This window comes from Xenopus laevis, chromosome 7S, assembly GCF_017654675.1.
Source record: "Xenopus laevis strain J_2021 chromosome 7S, Xenopus_laevis_v10.1, whole genome shotgun sequence".
Taxonomy (NCBI): Eukaryota; Metazoa; Chordata; class Amphibia; order Anura; family Pipidae; genus Xenopus; species Xenopus laevis.
This window is the reverse complement of record NC_054384.1, coordinates 34,380,073-34,402,256: the sequence shown is the minus strand read 5'-3', so window position 1 is coordinate 34,402,256 and position 22,184 is coordinate 34,380,073. Positions and strand designations below refer to the sequence as shown.

Below are 22,184 nucleotides of genomic sequence, written 5' to 3'. Positions count from 1 at the left end.
CTTTTTGATATCCACTGAATACTGGTAGTACAGTACTGGTACTGTATGTCAGCAATTTGTTTCCAAAAGGATATCACTTGCTCATAGAAAGCTATGGTTCTCTAGATAATTGAAGAACAGAAGCACACAGTCATTTCTAGTATAATAAGTGGCACTGGGGCTCTTTGTTACTATTTATGCTCAATAGAATTACAATAGCTTGGTACAAACTGTACTGTACCATAGCCTTTCTGTGATGCTCAATAGTTTAACTATATCCCCTCCTGCTCACTGAATGTTTCACTCCATCTACTGATACACATTTCAGAAGCCAAACTCAGTCTGTTATAAACTTAAGAAAACATCAGATCACTGATAATTTTGGAGACTATGTATGTCTAAAGGGGCAGTTCAGTTTTAAATGACATATTAGTATGATGTAGACAGAGATGTTCTGATACAAACCAGGTCCGGACTGAGAATTAAAATAGGCCCTGACATTTCAGGTACACAGAGGCCCAATCAGCCCACACAGAGGCCCAAACAGCCCCACCAGCCCACTAAATACTGACTTTCTATGGGACTTTATAGCAGCCCCACTGGCATTTGCCAGAACTCACAGATTGCTAGTCCGGGCCTGATACAAACTACAATTACTTAATAAATAATTAATAAATAATTTTTGTCGAGCAGCTCTCCAGTTTGAAATGTCAGCAGTTATCTTGTTGCTAGGGTCCAGTTAACCCTAGCAACTTAGTAGTAGATTGAATGAATTTGGAAGATGGATAGGAGAGGGCCTGAATACAAAGATAACTATTAAATAGTAACAAAAACATGATTATTGTAGCCTCATGGAGCAAATGAGGGTCAGTGACCCTCACCTAAAAACTGGAAAGAGGCTGAAGCTAAAAATAAGTGTTTTAAAAAAAATGGCAATATGTACTGTTGTCCTGCACTGGTAAAATGGACGTGTTTGCTTCAGGAAGACTACTATATTTTATTTAAACAAAACACAGGTTATATAGTAGAGAGTAGTTACATTCTGTAGAATCACATTGTATACTACAAGAGCTTATCTGTTATCTGCAGTGTATCCCCATAGCTACACAGCAGTTTGCTTATATAAACTATAGTAGTGTTTTTGAAGCAGACACACTGGTTGTACTAGTGCATAGCAACTCTAGGTTATATTTTAATTACTTTAAAACACAGTAATTTTTTAATTGTTACTGTTCCTTTAAGGACTGGAGCCTAACACTGCACTTCATACTCAAGGTGAGGTCAGGGATCTATAAAGAGGCAAAATTATATTTCCATCCCTTGTGTTAATGCTCTTTTTTATGCAAGACATCACTTTATTTGCTTTAGTAGCCACAGAATGACACTGCCCAGAATTAGACAACTTATTATCTACAAAAAAAACCCTAGATCCTTCTCAGTTAAGGGCATTGCTGATTTGGTCATTTAGCAGCATTGTACATAGATTTTGAAAGCAGCCTGCAGTCTTATAGAGTCACTCAGCCAGGTCAGCCTTAGTAGTGACCAGCCTTGGTAGGCTATAGCTAGCACTTCTGCCCTGTAGGGCCACTGCCAATAGATATTTTACTACATACACGCAGACACAACAGATCCAAAAGGAAAATCATTTTAAAGGAGAAGGAAAGCTACCAATGCAGATTATTGCCAATAGATTAGCAACAATAGTGCAAGATATAAGACTATATTTATTCTGATTGCTTTACCATACCTGAGTAAACAACTCTAGAAGCTCTCTCTGTTTGTTTAGGATAGCAGCTGCCATATTAGCGTGGTGTGACATCACTTCCTGCCTGAGTCTCTCTCCCAGAGCTCATTCATAGCTCTGGGCTCAGATTACAGCAGGGAGGGGAGGAGGGAGAGTGGAAAAGGGAGTTGGAGCTGGAGAGAGGCACAAACTAAGTATGCTCAAGCCCTAGCCCTGGAGGTTTAAGCTGAAAACAGGAAGTTGATACAGAAGCCCATGTATACACAATAGAAGGAAAGAAATGCTGTGTTTCTTTTGACAGAGGACTCAGAGCAGCAATACTTTGAGGGTTTACTGGTGTATTTATATAGACCTTTCTAATAAAACCTACTTAATTTTAGCCTTTCCTTCTCATTTAAAGCAGATGTATCTCCCCTTTCACTGCAAAGCAGAGAGTAAAGCAGATCTGAGTAAAGCTAGAGCTCACGCAGCAATTAAATTATGCGAAATATGTCTTGTCCAATCCTTCTACCTCTATGTGTGCTGTGTCTGTATGTGCTATGTCAGATCTTATGCCTTCTACAAACACCAATATAAAGTTCATGTTCATAGGGTTTGTTTTATGAACTGCCCTTTACATCAAATTCACTTTACTTATGCTGCCTTCTGCTTTCCCTACATATCATATATAGATTTATCTAGCAGCTTCTCAAACAGAATTACATAATCTATGTTAATTGCTGCACTGCCAGATTATTCTGCAATATTATAATGTCAATACGACTGTGGCCTTTCATTGAATAATCATAAATAGATCTTTGGCTACCATTCAATTAGATATCTAATGGAAGGCTTTGTGCATGCATCCTCTAAACCAAGAAGGTTTGTACAACTGACTCTTTAAATCTTCAGAAAGAAAAGCAGCTTCTCTACTCCCCCTGAACATTAGACTAAAAGGTTAATTATACATATAGCATGCAGAGCATTTTTCTATAGCACAGGAAGGGTTACACTGGTTCTGCTGCTGGAGTTTCCCTGCAGATGGCACTCACTGACTCTGCTCCCCATCTCATTTCATGCTTTTTGCTGCTGTTGCTGTGAAACCTCTTCATTCGCTGTTAGTCCTGATAGTAACTGCATTTGTCACAGAGGTAAAGGGGAAAAATGCAAAATATGACAACAACCTTCTCAGCCTTTTGCTTTTTGTTTCTTTGCCTGCAACCCAGAGATGACATTCGCGGCTCTAGTGAAGGTGGCTCAACCCTCAAAGCGAAAATGTAAAATGTGAGTCAGGGATGTCCTCACAGTGCGGTATCCTGACAGTGACTGGGAGACACTGCTTTTGCCAGAGAAACAACAGCATACAAGGTTTGTTCTACACAGCAAACCTTACACCTGTTACTGGAGAGGATTTATCTGCCTGCTCCCAGGAGTCAGAGGTGGGTTTGACTTCCAGGCTGTCAGTATCTATATTTCACTTGCAAACTTCTCATGCAGTTTGACATCATTCCTCTGCCTGCATTAACAGCTACAACTTAGCCTTGGTTTCTCTTTATAAGGGCAGAGATGCACAGTGGATTAATTGCACCTTCTTTCATATGTGACAACTTATTATACACAAGAGACTTTGTCGTGCCTGCTGCCTCTCCGCTATTATGTTTAGGGGCATTCAGATTCAAAGTGTGCCAATTGCCATAGACTGACATCATAGAATTGTATGTCTAGAAAAAAAGGTCAAGATGCCTAGACTGGACTTATGTCCCAGAGGATTAGTTATGATGCCATGATACCAAATATATAAGGACAAGTGACTAGCAGAAAGGGAATAAGAAAATTACAAAGCAAACACTATGGAAACTCTAATGAGTATGTACGTGTATGTACAGACATTCTGTATGTGCACATAAATATTTATTTATTAACAGTGTGTGTGTGTGTAGTCTTAATTTGATCTAAAGTGCTGGCTAAACTGCAGTATTTCTATGTTAAGGCAGCTTTGCTCTTCCCAGTTAACATTTGCCGAAGTTCATGTTTAACCCGTCAGTACAGCACTGGAGTGGATTTGAACGATCAGATCTTTGCGTCTATGGCCAGCTTCAGTCTGTTCATTCACTAAAGGAAAACAAGATTGTAATCAGAAATCTATCTCTATATTTTATTCGCAGAATTGTTTTTGCTATTACTGATTATCACATTCCAGTCTGAAATATGGTTATGATCACATTTGCTCTTGTTAGTTTATGAAGCATGAATACATTTCATTTCCTACAAGTCATTCTGCAGAAATAGCTTTGGATTAGTATATATATATATATCCTTATATGTATGCTAATAGCTATACTGAAGGAGCATGACAGCTGTAAATATCGTGCATATTAGTATTTCTAAACCCATATAGATTATAGAGATTGGAACTAAATTTCTGCTACCATAACAGCGAAACACATGCACTGTGGCAGAGAAGCAGTTAAGCGGTAACAGACATAACATATTCCTCTTCCTCCCTCACCCTGAGTGTCTGGATGTATATAAACACTTCCATTCAGCCACGCATAGTGATCTGACAGAAACATAAAGTATATACAGCAGAAAAAGAAATACATGATGAGAGTATGAAATATTCTATCCTGTGCACGATTGTTTAATAACCGGCATTAATTAGCAATTTGGAATAAGAGGTATATAAATACAGTTTTTTGGTGATTTTTTTTTGCTCATAAATACAGTATAGAAATAATCATGCAGAGACACTCATTAAAGGGAGTTTCCTAAAATCTCAGACAGTCCTCTTTATTATCAACTGCTCTGCAAAGTGCCCAGTCCCACTGCCTGTCATGTTTGTTGTCAAGGTGACTGTCACGGTACAGAGCAAGGTTGCAGTCCCCTGTTAACTGCAGGGCATGAAGCTGAGGGGCATGTGGACATTCTATTTTGTAAGTCTGTGGGGAATCTGTGCTAAGTAAATAATAATGGGGCACTGTAACAAATCAGCCCACAAGCCACTGTTGTAAAATATGCAGAGAGAGTAAAAATGCTTTGGCATATGATGATTGGTCTTATTAATGTGGCAGGGAATATGGGGACTTGGACCTATTAATGTGATAAAAAATAATGGTGACTAGGACTTATTATTTTGATGGGGAATATATGACTCAGACCTTTTAAGGTGGTTGTTGATATAGTAACTTGGGCCTATCAATGTGGTGAGGAATAATGGTCTAACTTGGACCTTTTCAAGTGATAGAGAATATAGTGACTTGGACCTTTCATGTGATAGAGAATATAGTGACTTGGACAGCATATTAATATGATAGAGAGTAAAGTGACTTGGACATATTCATGTGATAGAAAACATAGTGACTTGGACCTATTCAAGTGATAGAAAACATAGTGACTTGGACCTATTCAAGTGACCTGTCAATGTGATAAGAAATAATTGTTACATGGGACTGTTAATATGAGTGAGAATGTGATTATTTAGACCTATTCATGGGGTAAGGATTTTATATGTATTTTAAAGAAGGATAAAATGTAATTTGTAGTAGAAATGCAATACTAAATTGTATAGCAGAGCTCTCTGTCACTCTCCAGTTGTTGCTGACCTACAGCTCTCAACATCTCTAGACAACAATTGACAGTTGAGGGATTTTGGGAGTTACACTTTAGCACAGGGGAAAGTGTTACAAATCATTTATGTAATTATTATTACAGGGGTGGGATTGCATATCTTTTGTAATAATTAAACAGTACCTTGCACTAGATAATACTAAGCAGCATGAATTACCGGTAATATTTTTTGGAAAAACCATGCTATTGGGTTTATTTAATGTTTAAATGATTGGTGACCGAAATTACAGAAAAATCCCTCATCTGGAAACCCCTCGATTCCGGTTATTACATCTCCTTTCTGTATAAATAATTGTTTGGTTATGTTGAACCTAAGGATTCCGGAGAATGATGAGATCAGGTCTGTGGGAAATCCCTAGCAATGCTTTACATATTTATTCTACGGATTCCTTCACTAAGCTAAAGCAAGGTCACTCAATTTTATCTTTTTACTTGTACATCCTCTGGTGAAAGTCAGAATAGCACTGTCCATCCATTAATGTGCTATTTTTTTCCTGCTAGTTTCAAATTAGGTTCAGCAAAACATCAAAAACCCTTGTAAAACTACTGTGAAGATTTTCCTTCATTCTGACCCCTCTGCCTGTTTACCACCTTCCTATATTAGCATTGGTGCTGTTGCTTAGAAACCTGTATCTTGGAATTGGAAAGTATTACCTTTTTGCCCGTTCATAATTATGCTGCAATTTTTTTGTGCATGAACGAATTGCCTTAGACTCAATATAAAGAGAATTTATTAACATAATGCCAGTCTAATGACAGAATGTGATGCCAGCAGCACCCAATTTATTTCACTGAGGTACAGGTCCCAGCATCCTCAGATACAGTATCCATTGCTGGGAATATTAATACACAGGAGCATTAGCAATACCTTCTGTTTTGTAGAGTCCAACTGTGTTTATTAGGATAGGTGCAACAAATGCATGTCATCTGTATTCAGGCTGCAGTTCAATCTGGTACATTTTAATTCACACCCATTATAAGTCCCTGATTTATACTGCAACAGCCTTGTATTCATTACTATATTATAAGCCATCCATGGTTGAATGCACCTCAGCCTGAGCAAACTACCCATTTGGACATTCGGTAACATAAAAAAAAGAAAGTGTGTATTAAGATAGCTTCAAAACACATTAACTGTGCATAATGGATTCCTGTTCCTCTGACACTGCTGCTATAATGTACATTTGTACCATTGCACTTTCACATAAAATCTCATACATTCATTCCCACTTTCTATTTTTTCTAAGGCTCGTAATGTCATATAGGCTACCTTTTCCTGATAACTGGAATAATCGATATCCTTAATATGTTCAATATATCCCAAAGCACGAACACCTGCTCTTAAATCAAGGGACATAATGACCCTGTTATATTTCCCAGTCATTAGTGTTTAAGTCAGTTAAGTAATGCAGGGGATTGGCTGCTTGTGAATAAACTTATACAAAGAGAATAATAATCAATAAACCAAGGACAAAAGTGATACTGACACTAAAAATATTCTTTTGAAAATATTAATCTACATTAAAAGTTGTCTATAGGTCACGTTGATCGTTTTTCGCTGATAGTTCTGCTTTTGTAAGTAATTGTTATTTGAAGTTCCTTAACCTGACTGTTTTGCCAACTTGACTTTCCCTTCTTAACCTGTCAGAGTTTCTAATGCTAACCGACTACTGCTGCACAGATATGGCAGCCCCCCATAGAGGAACAGGGTAGTAAGAAAGGTAATGTAAAAGCATAAGGCAAATACTTTTTTTGGAACAATTATAAATAGCATTCAAAGACAATGTTATGATAGAAAAAGGTTATTTTTAATGTAGCACCTATATGGCAAATACATAGTTTGCGACACTAGGCTTAAAGTAAATGTATCTTTGTTCTTGAAACACTAAATAGTTTGAAACTGTATAAGCAGGGAATTGGGATTTATTTGCTTTAAAATAGAGATTATATGTTTGCATGGTCCAGTACAAAATAAAGTAAAATTCACTTACTTATTTTGCTGACTTAAGTTAAAAAAATCAGAAGTTTGCAATTTGCTTGTCAAAATGAATAATGAGAACAGATTTCGCCAAAGCTTTTTTTAAGATACATTTTATGCTGTTCCAGTAAAGTGGGGAAATATGGTATGCAAAACATTTTTTCTGGCAGCCCAGGATTTATGTCAAATAGGTTGTTTGTGGGGGAATGTCCCTAAAAGAAATACTTGACCTTATGGAATTAATTCCCAGTCTGCCTGTATTATGAGAGGCATCAGTGGCTCAGTGGGTAGTACTTCTTTCTTGCAGGGTTAGGGTCCTGAGTTTGTCTGGCTTAGGCACCATATGCAAAGAGTTGTTCTCTCTGTGCATTTCTACAGGGTACTCCTCTTTCCTCCCACACTTAAAAAACATACAGACAGGTTAACTGGCTTCTGATTAATTCGACCCTAGTGTGAATGTGATATGGTCCTTAGATTATAAGATCCACTAGGGTAGGCAGGGGCGCTCCGCCAATGAGGCGAGCTGAGCCGCTCGCCTCAGGCGGCAGCGCCAGACAGGATTCCAGGTGGCGGCAAAAAGCCGCTCCTGCACCTTTAAGAGCCTAATTTCCGGTTTTTAAACCGGAAATTCGGCTGCGCTATTGCGAGAGAGTGCAATTGCGCTCTCCACAATCGTGTTCCTGCCTCCCCTCGCCGACACGTAAGTCGGTGCGGGGGGCGGCATTGCAGGAGCCGCCTCAGGCAGCTCCTTCCCCAGAAACGGCGCTGAGGGTAGGGACTGATGTAAATAATCTGTAACGTGCTACAGAAATATTTTGGCCTTATATTGATCACCAATAATAACCTAAGGACTCGAGTGCACACGTTGAGCTTTGCATCTGATGCTCCAACATGGGCGCAATTGGTACATTGATGCAGTATGCTTCTTTAACAGAATGGTTATAGGAACAAAGTGCAATTCTGTGACTATTGTGTCTTGTGCCACATCTGCTTGTAATAAACAAGACCTCTCAATACTCCATATGTGAACAGTGTTTATACAGGTATTGGACCTGTTACCTGTTTTGCCTCCAATAAGGATTAGTTGTATGTTCGTTGCGATCAGGTAGTAGCTATAGTTTTATTATAACAGAGAAAAAGAAAATCAGTTTTAAAAATTTTAATTATTTGATTAAAATGGAGTCTATGGAAGGTGGCATCCCATAATTATCCGAGTTTTCTGGATAATGGGTTTCCCGAACACAGATCCCATACCTGTATCACATTTAATGTTTAGCTAGATGGCAAACTGTGAAATACGTAGTATATACATAAGTAGGAGCTGCCATAGTACATGTCTTGACTACAACACTCTTGGTAATCAGCAAAATTGTGAATGAGGGGATACATTTTTCCAGTAGTCAAGAGTGAGTTTAATGCCATTTCATCCATATACTTTTGTACAGTACACAGTGGAATGAAACAACGTTCCTCTAGGACCGTGGTGCTACACACAACATAGATATATCGGACAACAGACAAAAAGTGCAAAAATATGCAACTCCTGCAAGTCAGGACAGCATAGTACAGGGACAGGACAAGACAGTGCACACTCAGCAGATGTAATAAGTTAAGTAAATAATGCTAAACGTCAGACATGATGGGTGTATCATTGTAATATGATTGTAGTGAGAACATGATAAAGAACATGATAAAGAACATGATAAAGTGCAAATGTGCTCATAGAGAACAATTGTATCCAATGGCTATTTATTTATACAATGGCATACAATGTCTATGTAAAGTTTTGGTACATAGTAAGATGGAGTGTGTAAGAGAGATCTGTCCAGTCCCTGAGTATTCAGGAGCCCTATGGCTTGGGGGAAGACACTGTTACACAGTCTGGTAGTGAAGGCCTTAATGCTTCGGTACCTTTTTCCAGATGGCAGGAGTGTGAACAGTGAGTGTGAGGGGTGTGTTGGATCAGCCACAATGCTGGTGGCTTTACGGATGCAGCGAGTTGTGTAAATGTAGCTGGTGTTGTGGGACCAGGTGAGGTTCTCCACCAGGTGGACACCAAGGAATTTGGTGCTTTTGACAATCTCCACATTAGAGCAGTCGATGTACAGTGGCAGGTGGTCACTCCTAGTCTTCTTAAAGTCAACAAACATCTCCTTTATTTTGTCTACATTGAGAGACAGGTTGTTGGCTCTGCACCAGTCTGTTAACCGCTGCACCTCCTCTCTATATGGTGACTCGTCATTATTGCCGATGAGACCCACCACGGTCGTGTCATCAGTGAACTTTATGATGTGATTTGTGTGGTGCATGGCTGTGAACAGTAAAGGACTAAGCACACAGCCTTGAGGGGCTCCGGTGCTCAGTGTGGTGGTTCTGGAGATGATGTTTCCAATCCTGACTGACTGAGGTCTGTCGGTCAGGAAGTCCAGAACCCAACTGCAGAGGGAGGTGTTCAGTCCAAGCAGGTTCAGCTTTTCTATCAGATGCTGAGGAATGATAGTGTTGAATGCTGAACTGAAGTCTATGAACAGCATTTGAATGTAGGTGTCTTTTTTTGTCCAGATGAGAGAGGGCCAGATGGAGGGTGGTGGCTATTGCATCATCTGTTGAGAGATTTTGACGGTATCTGAACTGTAGCGGGTCCTGTGCTGGTAGCAGCAGGGTTTCAATGTGTTTCTTGACAAGCTTCTCAAAACACTTCATGATGATGGGGGTGAGTGCCACAGGATGATAGTTGTTGAGACAGGACACTGATGACTTCTTCACCACGTGGGACAATGGCGGTGGTTTTGAAGCACTTCGGGACAGTGGAGGTGATCAGGGAAATGTTAAATATGTCAGTGAAAACATCTGCCAGCTGATCTGCACATTCTCTTAGTACTCTGCCAGGGATATTGTCTGGTCCTGCAGCCTTCCGTGGGTTTACTCTTTCCAGAGTCATCCTCACATCAACCACCATCAGACGCAGTCCTGTGCTGTTCTGTGCTTCAAACCGTGCATAGAAGTCATTCAGCGCATCTGCAACGGAGGCGTCACTGTCACAGATGGTGTTGACCTGTGTGATAGTTTGTGCCATTCTGCTCAACCAAATTGAGAACTTGTCTGTCTTTGTAAGGGAAAGTGGTACTTAAACAGTCAAAAAATGTGTTGACGGGGGCGTGGCCATGCAGCGGACCTAACCAGACGTGTTCCATCGGCTCTCCGCACCCAGGGGACTCTCATAGCTATCAGGGAGCATTATTATTGGACTTTTTACTCACCCTTTGGCTGGCTGAAGCCCTGACCATGTCTAAAAGCAGCAAGCCCAAGAAAAACCTGCCGCCGCTGCGGCAAACGACGACACCGGCCCGCAAACCTGAGCTATGTCGTCGTTCCAATATGGCGGACAGTGCGCCTTCCTCCCCGGCCTCAACCCCGCAACGAGACCCGGACTCGGATAAACTGGACTCCGATCCGGAGACCCAGACGCAATACTCCGGGGATAAACAGCTAATTGCCCGTTTCAAGCAGCTATTACACTCTGAGCTGGACGCGGTGGCGACAAAGATCACGGACCACGTGACTCAGGAACTCCGTGAGTTAGGCCAGCGCACAGCCGCGGTAGAGGACAAAGTCGACGATCTGGTGAGCAAAGCCCAGTCGCATGACTCCTTGATTACTCGCTTACAACAACAGCTCTCGGAACTGCAAGACCGCCTGGAGGATAGCGAAAATAGATCGCGGCGGAACAACGTGAGAATCCGCGGCCTACCAGATTCGCTCACGAACCTTCAGGAAGAGATCCCGCTTCTCCTCCAGTCCCTTGTGCCTGATGTTCCGCCCTCTGAATTGCTGCTTGACAGGGTGCACCGAGCCCTCGGTCCGAGAAAGGAAGGAGCTCCACCGAAGGACGTCATAGCGAGGCTTCATTACTTCACTTCCAAAGAGGCTATTATGAGCGCCTCTAGGGCCTCCGCCATGCTGGAATACAAATCCTTCAAATTTTCCATTTATGCGGATCTCGCAACCTCCACGATTCTGAAACGGAAGCTTATGAAACCGATCACATCCATCTTGATGGCTCATCAGATCCGATACAAGTGGGGCTACCCGTTTAAGCTGATTTTTACCCACCAGCACCGTCAATATTCTACGGTGTCCCCTTCAGACGGCATGGAACTCCTAACCCGCTTGAAGCTTCACTCACCTTCGGCCTCCGCTTCACCTACGCCAACACCTTCTGGCAGCCCAAAGGAGAGGGCTCTCTCCCCACTGTGGCACCGGAACCAGAACGGTAAAATAAAGTGACGGGTTTGGGCACCTTGTTTTTTTTGTCCTTGTTGTTACAGATGGGTCCCCTGGGGAGCTTTTTCCCCCCTTACTGAGGTCATACCCTGAGACCTCCCGACGTGTTTTCTACAAACGTTCCCCCTATTGAGGGGTCAGTTTTTTCGAGTTGCTTTTTTTGTTTTTCCAGTTTTGTTATGTGTAATATTTTGTTTTTTGAATGCAGGTCATGTATACTGAATGCTTTTAGGTTAGGTGTATGGCACAATGTCTTTAGCTCACTCCTTACCCCACCATGGGGCTGTACTGTATAACTCACAATGTTAAGGGCCTTAATTCCCCCATGAAAAGATCAATGGCATTTAGGCAATATTGTAAGATGGGAGCCGATATCCTCTTCCTCCAGGAGACTCATTTCTCTATCACATCAACTCCCAAATATTTTCACCATGTCTATAGTCGTTCCTACATGGCTAGCACAGATAAGAAACACAGGGGCGTTGCCATTTTCTTACATAAAAACCTGAACTTTCACCTTACATACTCCAAATCTGACCCCGAAGGCAGATACTTAATATTGGTCGGCCAAATCCAAGACAACCTGGTTACCCTGGCAACGGTGTATGGCCCTAATGACTCTCAGCGCAATTACTATTCTGATTTTTTTTCGATCCTGGAGGAGGAGGGTAGAGGTCCCATTATTCTCGCAGGGGATTTCAATGAGGTGGTTAATCCTAATGTTGACAGACAATCTAGTGCTCCCTCCTCTTCCCCTAAGAGAGGCCCCCACTATTTTGCTTCTCTGCTAGGCCAATATGGCTTCGTGGATGCATGGAGGGAACATTACCCCTTTAAGAAGGATTTTTCGTTTTTCTCCCCCCCCCACAATTCGCACTCAAGGATTGATATGATTTTACTAAGCAGGCAGCTGACCCCTTCTATCCTTCGCTCTACCATACGCTCTTGCTCTTGGTCGGACCACTCCATTGTAACCCTGGAACTTGCCAGTATTACGGATAAACCGTCCGGTAATAGATGGCGCTTGGATGATACCTTATTATCCTCTCCCCAACATAGGGACCAAATAGAGTCGGAGATAGACTCATACTTTTCCATCAATAACTCCCCTGAAGTTAGCAGCCCGATACTGTGGACGGCCCATAAGGCTTATTTGCGGGGTATTCTGATACAGCTCCGGTCACGGGTCAGGAAAGCTAAAAATGCGAACTTACAAAAACTTATGGTGTCATTGCAAGAGTTGGAAACTCAGTATATCCATGACCCCCATAATTCCAGGTTAAGGAAAGACATAGACAAGCTGAGGACGGAAATTAACTTACTTCTGACTGAGTCAGAAATTGCTAAATTACAATGGACCAAGCAGAAGTTCTTTCGTAGGGCCAATAAAGCGGACACTATGTTAGCTAGAAGGCTGGCTAATAAATCTTATAAATCCGCCTTTACCCAACTCAAATTGAAAGATGGCTCGCTGACGGCTAACCCGGAACGTATTGCTTTAGAGTTTGCTTCTTTTTACCAGACTCTATATAGCAACCGTCCTGATCCTGACCCATCTACTCTGACACATTTCCTCCAAAATTTGAAGTTACCTTCCCTTACCCCGCAACAGATTGAAGTTATGTCAGCCTCAATTACATCGGAGGAAGTGCAGACAGCTATAAAGCAAATCAAGACTAGGAAGTCCCCTGGCCCCGACGGGTTCTCCGGAAAATACTTCAAAACCTTTGCCTTGAAACTGATCCCTTGGCTCACTATAATGTTTAACGACATTATGCAAGGCAAGAGTGGGTTTTGCCAGGAGGATTTGCTAGCGCAGATAGCGGTTATACCCAAACCAGGTAGGGATACCACTTGTTGTAAAAATTTCCGCCCGATCTCTGTCCTTAATGTTGACGTTAAATTACTGGCTAAAATTATGTCCACTAGACTGAACACAGTCATTGAGAGCCTCATTCATAAAGATCAATCCGGATTTATCCCTAGGAGACAGGTTACGGATAACATCCGTAGGATCCTTAATTTAGTTCATATTGCCAAATCGAAAAATATACCATCTATGCTCCTCTCCCTAGATCTGGAGAAGGCGTTTGATACTATATCGTGGCCTTTCCTTTTTGCAGTCCTCAAAACTTTTAATTTCCCTCCGTCCTTTTCACAAGTCATCTCTGCGCTTTACTGCCGTCCTAGAGCAAGAGTCAACTACATGGGTTTCAGTTCCACGGAGTTCCCTATACTGAGAGGTACTAGACAGGGATGTCCCCTGTCTCCCCTGCTGTTCGCCTTAGCGATCGAGCCGCTGGCACAAGCCATTAGAGCTAATAATAAAATTTCGGGGGTGTCAGTGGGGGAGACAGAATATAAATGTGCCCTATATGCCGATGATATTATTTTGACCCTGACCAAGCCCATGACTTCCCTACCTTTTCTGTATGACACGCTCTCCACATATGCTAATTTGTCCGGCCTAGTGGTGAACTCCTCTAAGTCGGAGGCACTGAACATTTGCCTTCCAGAACATCACAGGAAGCTTCTGGAAATAAACTTTGAATTCCACTGGAGGCCAAAAACCATTAAATATTTAGGGACACTGATATCTTCCCATTATTCTACTCTGGCCTCAGACAATTATACTAAACTTGGTCATAAAGTCTTAGCCATGATAACATCCTGGGGTAAACTTAACTTGTCCTGGTTGGGGAGGGTTACGGCCTTGAAAATGTCTGCTCTTCCACTTTTGTTGTATGCTTTCCGCACTCTGCCTACCTACCCTCCAAGGGGTTTGCTGGACACTCTACAGAAGGCTTTTACTAGGTTTGTTTGGAACGGTAGGAGGGCCAGATTGAACTTCTCTACAGCTTGTCGCAGTCGTTACAAAGGGGGCCTTGGTATCCCGAACTTGAAATGTTACTTTTTTGCTGCTCAATTGTCTCAAATAGTCTCCTGGCACCAGCCTTGCGATGCCCCGTTGTGGGTTCACATTGAACAACATTCTCTCCAGGACGTTTCCCTTCGGAATATACTGTGGATTACAAATTTTCCTACTAAAGCCACGAATAACCCTATAGTGGCGCATTCTCTGACAGTGTGGGCCCGCACAAAAGACACCTTTGGCCTATTCTCTCCTCATAAACCGGCTGCCTCTTTCCTCAACAATGCTGACTTCCCCCCCGGTAAGTCATCTAAGGCTTTCGCCTGGTGGGAACAGTCTCTCCTGTCGACTATCTACTCCCTCACACGCTCTAACAAGATACTATCGTTTTCCCAGCTCCAGGAACAATACAAGGCCCCCCAGGGGGAATGGTTAAGATACCAGCAGATCGTGCACTTTATAAAATCTCACAAAGGGGGTACTACTTTCCCCCCTCCGACTGCTTTTGAAAATCTTTGCCTGCATCTCGTCTCCACCAAGGGAGCGTTGTCATATATATATGGTCATCTGATCCATATCACCCCTATCAAGTCATTGAAGTTCGTCCAATATTGGGAGAGGGATCTCAGGCAATGTCTTGATGAAGATACTTGGTCTGACATTTTTACAAATACCATTAAGTGCTCTGTCAACGTTCTCATACAGGAGACCTCCCAGAAAGTGCTGCACCAATGGTACCTGGTTCCAGAGAAGGTTGCCAGATGGTATCCTGCTTCCTCCACTCTTTGCTTCAGAGCTTGTAAACAGTCCGGCTCTTTCCTTCACACGTGGTGGAACTGCCCTGTGGCAGTCCGCTTTTGGATTCGGGTCTATACTCTTATTACTAGTGTCACGGGACTCACTCTCCCTAAAAACCCGGCTGAAGCCCTGCTAAACAAACATGTCCCTGGTGGCAATAAATACTCCAGGCGCATGATCACTTATATCTTCTCTGCAGCTAAGCAGACAATAGCGAAAGCCTGGAAAACCAACACCTTGGACATACGTGAGGTCAAAAAGCGGCTCGACAATTTGCTGATAATGGAACGGCTTACGAGCATTGAGTCTGGCCAATCCAAGGCCTTTAACAAAACCTGGTCCCTCTGGCTCTCCTACCGACAAATTTCTCAGGGGTTGTTAACCTAGTCAAACTGTTGCTGGGAGTGCGGTAACGCTGAACAATCCTAACCTACAGCTCTTCTGCTATAATGTGCCTAACTTGCATTCATGTTCCCCCTTTTTTTTCCTTTTATTTTTATTCCCTTCCCCCTTTTGGTTGACAATTTGCTGGATATGTTTTCTTGTTTGCCTTATGTATGCATCAGTACTATCTATGCCAATGATAACTGTGTCCCGGGGTGTTCCCGGTTTGCACACGTGTATGATGTCAACTTTTCATTTGAAAATAAAAATACATAAATATAAAAAAAAAAAAAATTACACATAACTGCAAAAAAAAAAAAAAAAAAAAAAAAAATGTGTTGACTTACTTTGTCTGCCATAAGACGATTAAGAGCATTTTGTGAGAACCATGGCAAACAAAATGCAGGAGTGCCGTAGCTGTTATGCTGTTGCTTATAATGATCAAATCTCTCTAGAATGATGTGTTTGAGAAGAAAATAAGGACTGGGTTCTAAGTAAAACATATGACAGTATGAGACAGAATCTTAAAGTTCTCCAAAGTGTTTTTACTGCTATGTGCGTTCTCATACCTAAATGTTCCTGTGTTGGAGAATTCTAAGGAGAACAAATATGTCTCAGATAATAATACAATTGCTAACAAACCAGTATTTTTGGTAAAACTGTATAAAAAATATGGTACATGCTAAAATTAACTCTTTCATGTTTTCCATACCATTTTCTCATCTAAAGTAAGTATTTTTTATTATTTTCTTCTTATTTGTTTACATGTGTCTGAAACCACTCGCTGCATGCAGCTAATGCTGATGTGTTTACTTATTGATGTGCTTCTCGATTCCCAGTCAGACAGCCTTAAGCCATGTTATTGTGATGGCCCTGTTTTGGCGCGGGTTCTCTGTGGAAACTGGAGAGGCCAATGAGCTGTTCCATATACAACGCAGCTGTGAATAGAAGGGACCCGAGGACTCTGTTTCATATCTGAAAAGAAGTGCAAAGTTAAATGTGTTTTCCCAAAGACAAAGAAATCCAATGTTTTCATGCTTTAACCCCACAAACGCAACCAAATCAACTGATCAATACATTATAATACTCTTTTACTTCAAGACGAAGTAACCAAATGGGCAGTTTACCCCTTGTTCAAAGTGACTTTAATCAATAGTGTTTGTTCAGAACATACACTATATTGTTTTAATCATGGAAAATCTGTTTTTTTTTATCTCTTGAGCTAAACAGGGCATCAGGGAAATTGATGCTATTTCATGTTTGGTCTTTGCAGGTTAGATTATCAGTATGCAACCCCCTCATTCCAACCTTTCCTGTAACTATAATTCCATTATATAAGATTAATTAGCAACAGGAAAATAATGTAACATTGTTTATAGCCTTCTATGTGATTGAATAGCTCAGCTCAGAAATAGGAAATATACAGAGTTCCCAGTGCAAGCTTTAGAATTATTGATATCTTTAGAATCCACTGAGAACATAAGAAAGGGAAGTGAGGGCCTTAGTTTGTAAAATAAATCAATATTATTTTGTATATACTAGAGCTTAGCAATACATATATGCTTTATTCAGTAAATACTCTGTACCTCCCACACTTCCATTACATGAAGTAGAGCAATACATATGGTAACTTTCACCGCAAACACAATTTCTCCCATATATGTTGACCAAAGAGTAAACTACAATATGGCTGCTTAAGTCTAAGATTTAAGCATTTGCAGATGGCTTTAGGCTAAATAGCCCCTTTTGTGAAATATATGGGCATATGTTTAATGCTTACCTACAAACTGACATTTATATATTTACTGTACATGGAGTGTATAACAATAGTATATGCAAAATAAGTCTGACCCCCATTTCTATGTGTATATTGTGGTGCTGCACAATTATTTTCAACTGAAAACGGCCTACATCATTTAGCAAGTGAGACACAAGTCTTTGAAAGCATATAGCCACTTTTCCTAATTCACATGGGCTTATACACTTGAGTCATGTCATTACAGCTTAGTCACTATGAGACATTGACTCACCTTTAGTTCTGCTACCTGACCTCAAAACAAGTTTTTCCGTCCTTACCCCTATAATGGACTGTATCATTATTACCAATGAGCTATAGTAATAGACCGACAGCTTCTGCCTGAATATCCTACCATTGCAATTAATCCAACAGCTTTATATCACACCCCTGTAGTGCATAGCATGATTTCTTTCCTATATCACACATGCAGTTGATCTCACATTTCCTTTCCACCTTTGTAATGGATCAAGCACACTCTCATATGAAATAGGTTACTTGACCTTTCTCCTGACTCCTTTCTTTACACATCCATCCATAGTTGATCACACTGATCACACATCTGTGCCCCCACATTACTATTTCCAGCACCGACATTCCTGTTCTGTAAAGAAAATGACATGCAGTGAAAAGGATAGTAAGGAACAACACTGGAGTTGAAGAACCAGAAGATCTTATTTCATTAATCATGACCAGGAACTAGCAGTGTTGACCTACAACCAGGTAATGCACTGGTGTCAGTGGTTTTAAATATTTGAATTTAGCACCAAATGCAGAGTTGAGATCAAGTGATTTTAGAAACAAATATGGTGGGTTTAATGACATAATGCACTAGATACAACACAAACCTGAAGCATCTTTACAGTACCTCCTTCGAAGGAACAGGGAGATTGAACTCTATTGCCTGGCTTCCCATAAACAGTAGATGGCTGGCAGACACCAGGAAATGGAGAAGAAAGTCAAGGGGAAAAACAGAGACAGGCTGAAATGCCAGCACAGGAAAAGGTAAAAGAGCTGGTTCTAGAAAGCGCCAGAGATTCAGCACTAGAATAGCATCAAGCTGGAATGCCAGCACTAGAACAAGTTGTAATTCTGACAGTGGAACAGGCTGGAGAGTTGGTTCTAGAATGGGCCAGAGATTCAGCACTAGAGTAACACAAGCTGGAATACCAGCACTAGAACAAGTTGTAATACTGACAGTGGAACAGTCTGGAGAGTTGGTAGAACTTCACAGGCATCAGGTTAAGTTTGTAGATAAGTGAAGGCTACAGAGAGGCAATTAAATCAAAGGGGCAGATCACCAATGGCATAAGCATTATGGACTCCAGGCTGTCTCAATGTAATTTGTGATGCGGGACTACGAATGATAAAAAATTATGTTTCTCTATTGTCCCCCACCATTAAGGACCATTATCCAGTGAAACCCCTGTATATTGCAATATCTTTCTAAGAATTAACTCAATGTGAATTAGTTCAGTTAAAACTTATTGGATTGAGGTGTAGATGAGGTGTAATTATTAATTAAACTGTCTTTGATAAAAGTTTAACCTTAAAATGTTATAAACTACATGTAAAAACAGAATGAGTTATTTGAAAAAGAGGAATAGCAGGAGCAATACAGATAATTTGAGCATTACTCCCTAGACATTTGATATACAATAACTAATACTGTTCATTGATTGTGAATAAGTAAGTAATTCAGAACATCCTCGGTTTTATAAGCAATATACACAATTTTCTATTCGCTTCTGGCACATATAAAATCAAACTTGTTTCTTCATCTTTAAATCTTAAAAATAATTGTATTTTTAAAATATAGCCATGTCTCTGTCATGTCCAGCAGCAAATCTAATTTGTAAATTGACATGCATGGACAACTTTTGATTGATTTCATTTAAGCTATGGTTCTGAATTTATTTTTAGTGAAAAATCTTTACATTTTAAAAACCTAGGTTTTTCACTGCTGTTTCACTATTTAACATGTAGTAAGCTACATTCTGGTCTTAAGTGTCTTTAAAACTTAAATTGTACACTGCTTTGCAATAATCGGTTTGTGGTTTAGTGTAAGGTATTGAGAAGTCTACTAAACCCTGGTAAATTATTTTAATTCCTGTTTGACTTTATGATGGCCTGCAGCCCACAACTACTAACCACCATGATAACCATTGAAATGTGGAACCTCTGGTCAATAGGAAATGTAGTTTTTTAACAAACATGACATATGACAAGACTGAATTGTCACCACTCAATGATATTAATCTGGAGTTCTTAGATAGAGTGCATATGTTAATGGATAATGAAGCGCCAGCGCGCTTTGGCGCGAAAACGCATGTTCTTGGGCGCAAATTATTTCCCCTATAAAAGGCCCATTCTGACTGCTGACAGATGCCCGTGATAGAGCCTAGTTTCTAGTGGTTCTTGTACTTCTGATCCCTGAATCTGTTTGTCCTGATTATTCGGTTTTGACTCCTGCCTGTTTCCTGACTATTCTGCATTCTGTATCCTGACCCTTGCCTGCCTACGACAACTCTTCCAGCTTAACCCCTTGATTGTCGATCCGGTTCTGACCCTTGCCTGCCAGACGATTCTGATATCCGCCTACCTCGACCCAGCCTGTTTGACCATCCGCCTGCCTAATCCTTTCGTACAGTGACCTTCGGCCCAAAAGACTCTGCTAACAGCCATGCCCCTTTGCCAGCCAGAACATCTCACCTTGTACCCCTCGTTAAGTCCAGGTGGCACCCAAGTAAGCTGAGGGCTCCTCCTGAAGCCCAACGGTGGTCACACTACTGGTGAAGCTGAGCCGAGACCACGGTACTTGGCACTTGTTCTGGTATTGGGTGCCGGTTATGACACATGCTTACCAAAATACTTTTTGACTGGTGTACATGGGCACACCAAAGTGTATTCTGTTGTATTGAAACATCTTTACAATCAACTCTGAATAAATTATGGTTAAATATAGTGTTTTTTTAGCTTTCGAGTAAAACTGGTGTGGGACCTTTTAGATACTCTGTAAACCCTGGAGAGGTTATAAAATAACTCTGTAAACATCGAAGAGGTTATACAATAACTGTGTTTATTATCAAAGGCTGTTATGTTTCTTCACTGGTGTGTTACTGTATTCACTGGTGTAACAAAGACAAGAGGTCCTCTGCACTCGACCGATTATCAGCATACTAAGGATATTGAGACTTTTTTTGCATTAAGCTAATAATATATGACCTCCCCTCTGGTTGTGGAGTTTGCTCCTCTGTAAAATATTGGAATGGGAAATGGCAATAATTATAAGGTAAAAAATTAGCTGAGATTATTAGCATCTAAAATACCTTCCTGGTCGAGCTGTCGCCTTTTAGGCCCTAAAGGAAGATCACTATGTCATTCTGTAAGCAGCAAGAAAAACAACTCTGACTCAATGCAGGATGCTTTCTATTATAAGAATTGGTAGGTGCAACAAGCAGTTCAAAACGTGCAGAAGCCACATAGCATTCCTTTAGGGCTATGAGACATGCAACAAAATATAAAGCGATCAAGGTGAGAAGCTGCGTTTTGATCACTTGAGCTAGAAACAGAAAACAAAACCATTCCTCTTAGTCAGCTCTTTTTGCAGCATAGACATTTCTTCTTCCACTGAGGCAAATGCCTCAAACAGTCTCTTATGTTATAATAGCATTCTTTTATCAAAGACCAATAAATAAATTGCAGTATTTTATCTTCAAATGCCTCACAGCATTCAGTCTTTCAGTCTAGAGTTAAAATGTAATCAGAATCCATGAGAAAACAACAATTCACACAAACTGAGTTAGATGAATACCATCAGCAAGTAACACAAGTTAATTTGCTGGGATAATTAATTTAAACAATCAGTATGGGCATAACAGAAGTCCTATTTGGTTAATAAAGAGGACAGTGCCTCTGAACATGCATAGTATGTATTATAACAAATTGTCATGTAAGCTTTTCTTCTTAATGAAATCCATATGTTGAGAGACTCTTGTAGCTACAGCGCAGGTAGGGTCTAATAGGGAAAAGTTGACTCACAGGATAATAGATGTACAGTAGGAATATCTGACTCATAAGCAATTGCAAAGGATCATAGCCTTTATGAATAAATGTATCTAAGAGGCATTATTTAACGTATTACATTTGTTCCCACTGAGTTTAGAAATATTTTCCTTTGCAAACTCTGCGAAATGTAAAATTGTAAGGAGGTGAATGTTTAAATTAGTAGAAAAGTTGCTTAAAGCAGAAACTATAATGGGCATGAAGAATTAGGGAGGTGGCCTTTTTTGGCAGTAGGAGAGACAGGGAAGCAGCTCTTGGTAGGGATAATTAGGCCTGGAAGAAAAGCAAGGGATCCCCAAGAAGCTTTAGAGACTGCCAAGGAACCTTGATGCATGATCTGTATTGTTGATTAAAAAGCAAAATTTAGGTTCAACAATTGAGTCTTCCAAGGTTCTCCATCAATTTTACAAAATGCATTTGTGCATATGCGCATTCCAGATGCCCCCTCCTTTGGCGTGCATATCATGAAGTCAGGACCACGCATCATAATGTCAGCAGCCTTGTTAAATGTCAAAGCTTGTTTCTATTCACAGACCATGGCTAAGCCTTTAGTTATAGTTTGCCTTTTTGTTTTTTTTACTCCTGCCTGTTTTTGACCTTGATCTTGTCTGTCCTGACCAGTCTTTTCTTTGAAGTGTTCAGGTTCCCTGTAGGTCCGGCAGCAGAAAGTTCCAGGGTT

General features: G+C 40.8%; 1 protein-coding gene across 1 annotated transcript in view; it reads left to right on the top strand.

Annotated features, from left to right (window-relative positions):
• Positions 1–2,802: 2,802 nt before the first annotated feature.
• Positions 2,803–22,184, top strand: part of LOC108697216 (cGMP-dependent protein kinase 2) — a 90,959-nt gene continuing 71,577 nt past the window's right edge. Inside the window, exon 1 of the mRNA XM_018227133.2 lies at positions 2,803–3,141. The gene's annotated coding sequence lies outside the window, so the exon portion shown is untranslated. The remainder of the gene's footprint in view (positions 3,142–22,184) is intronic.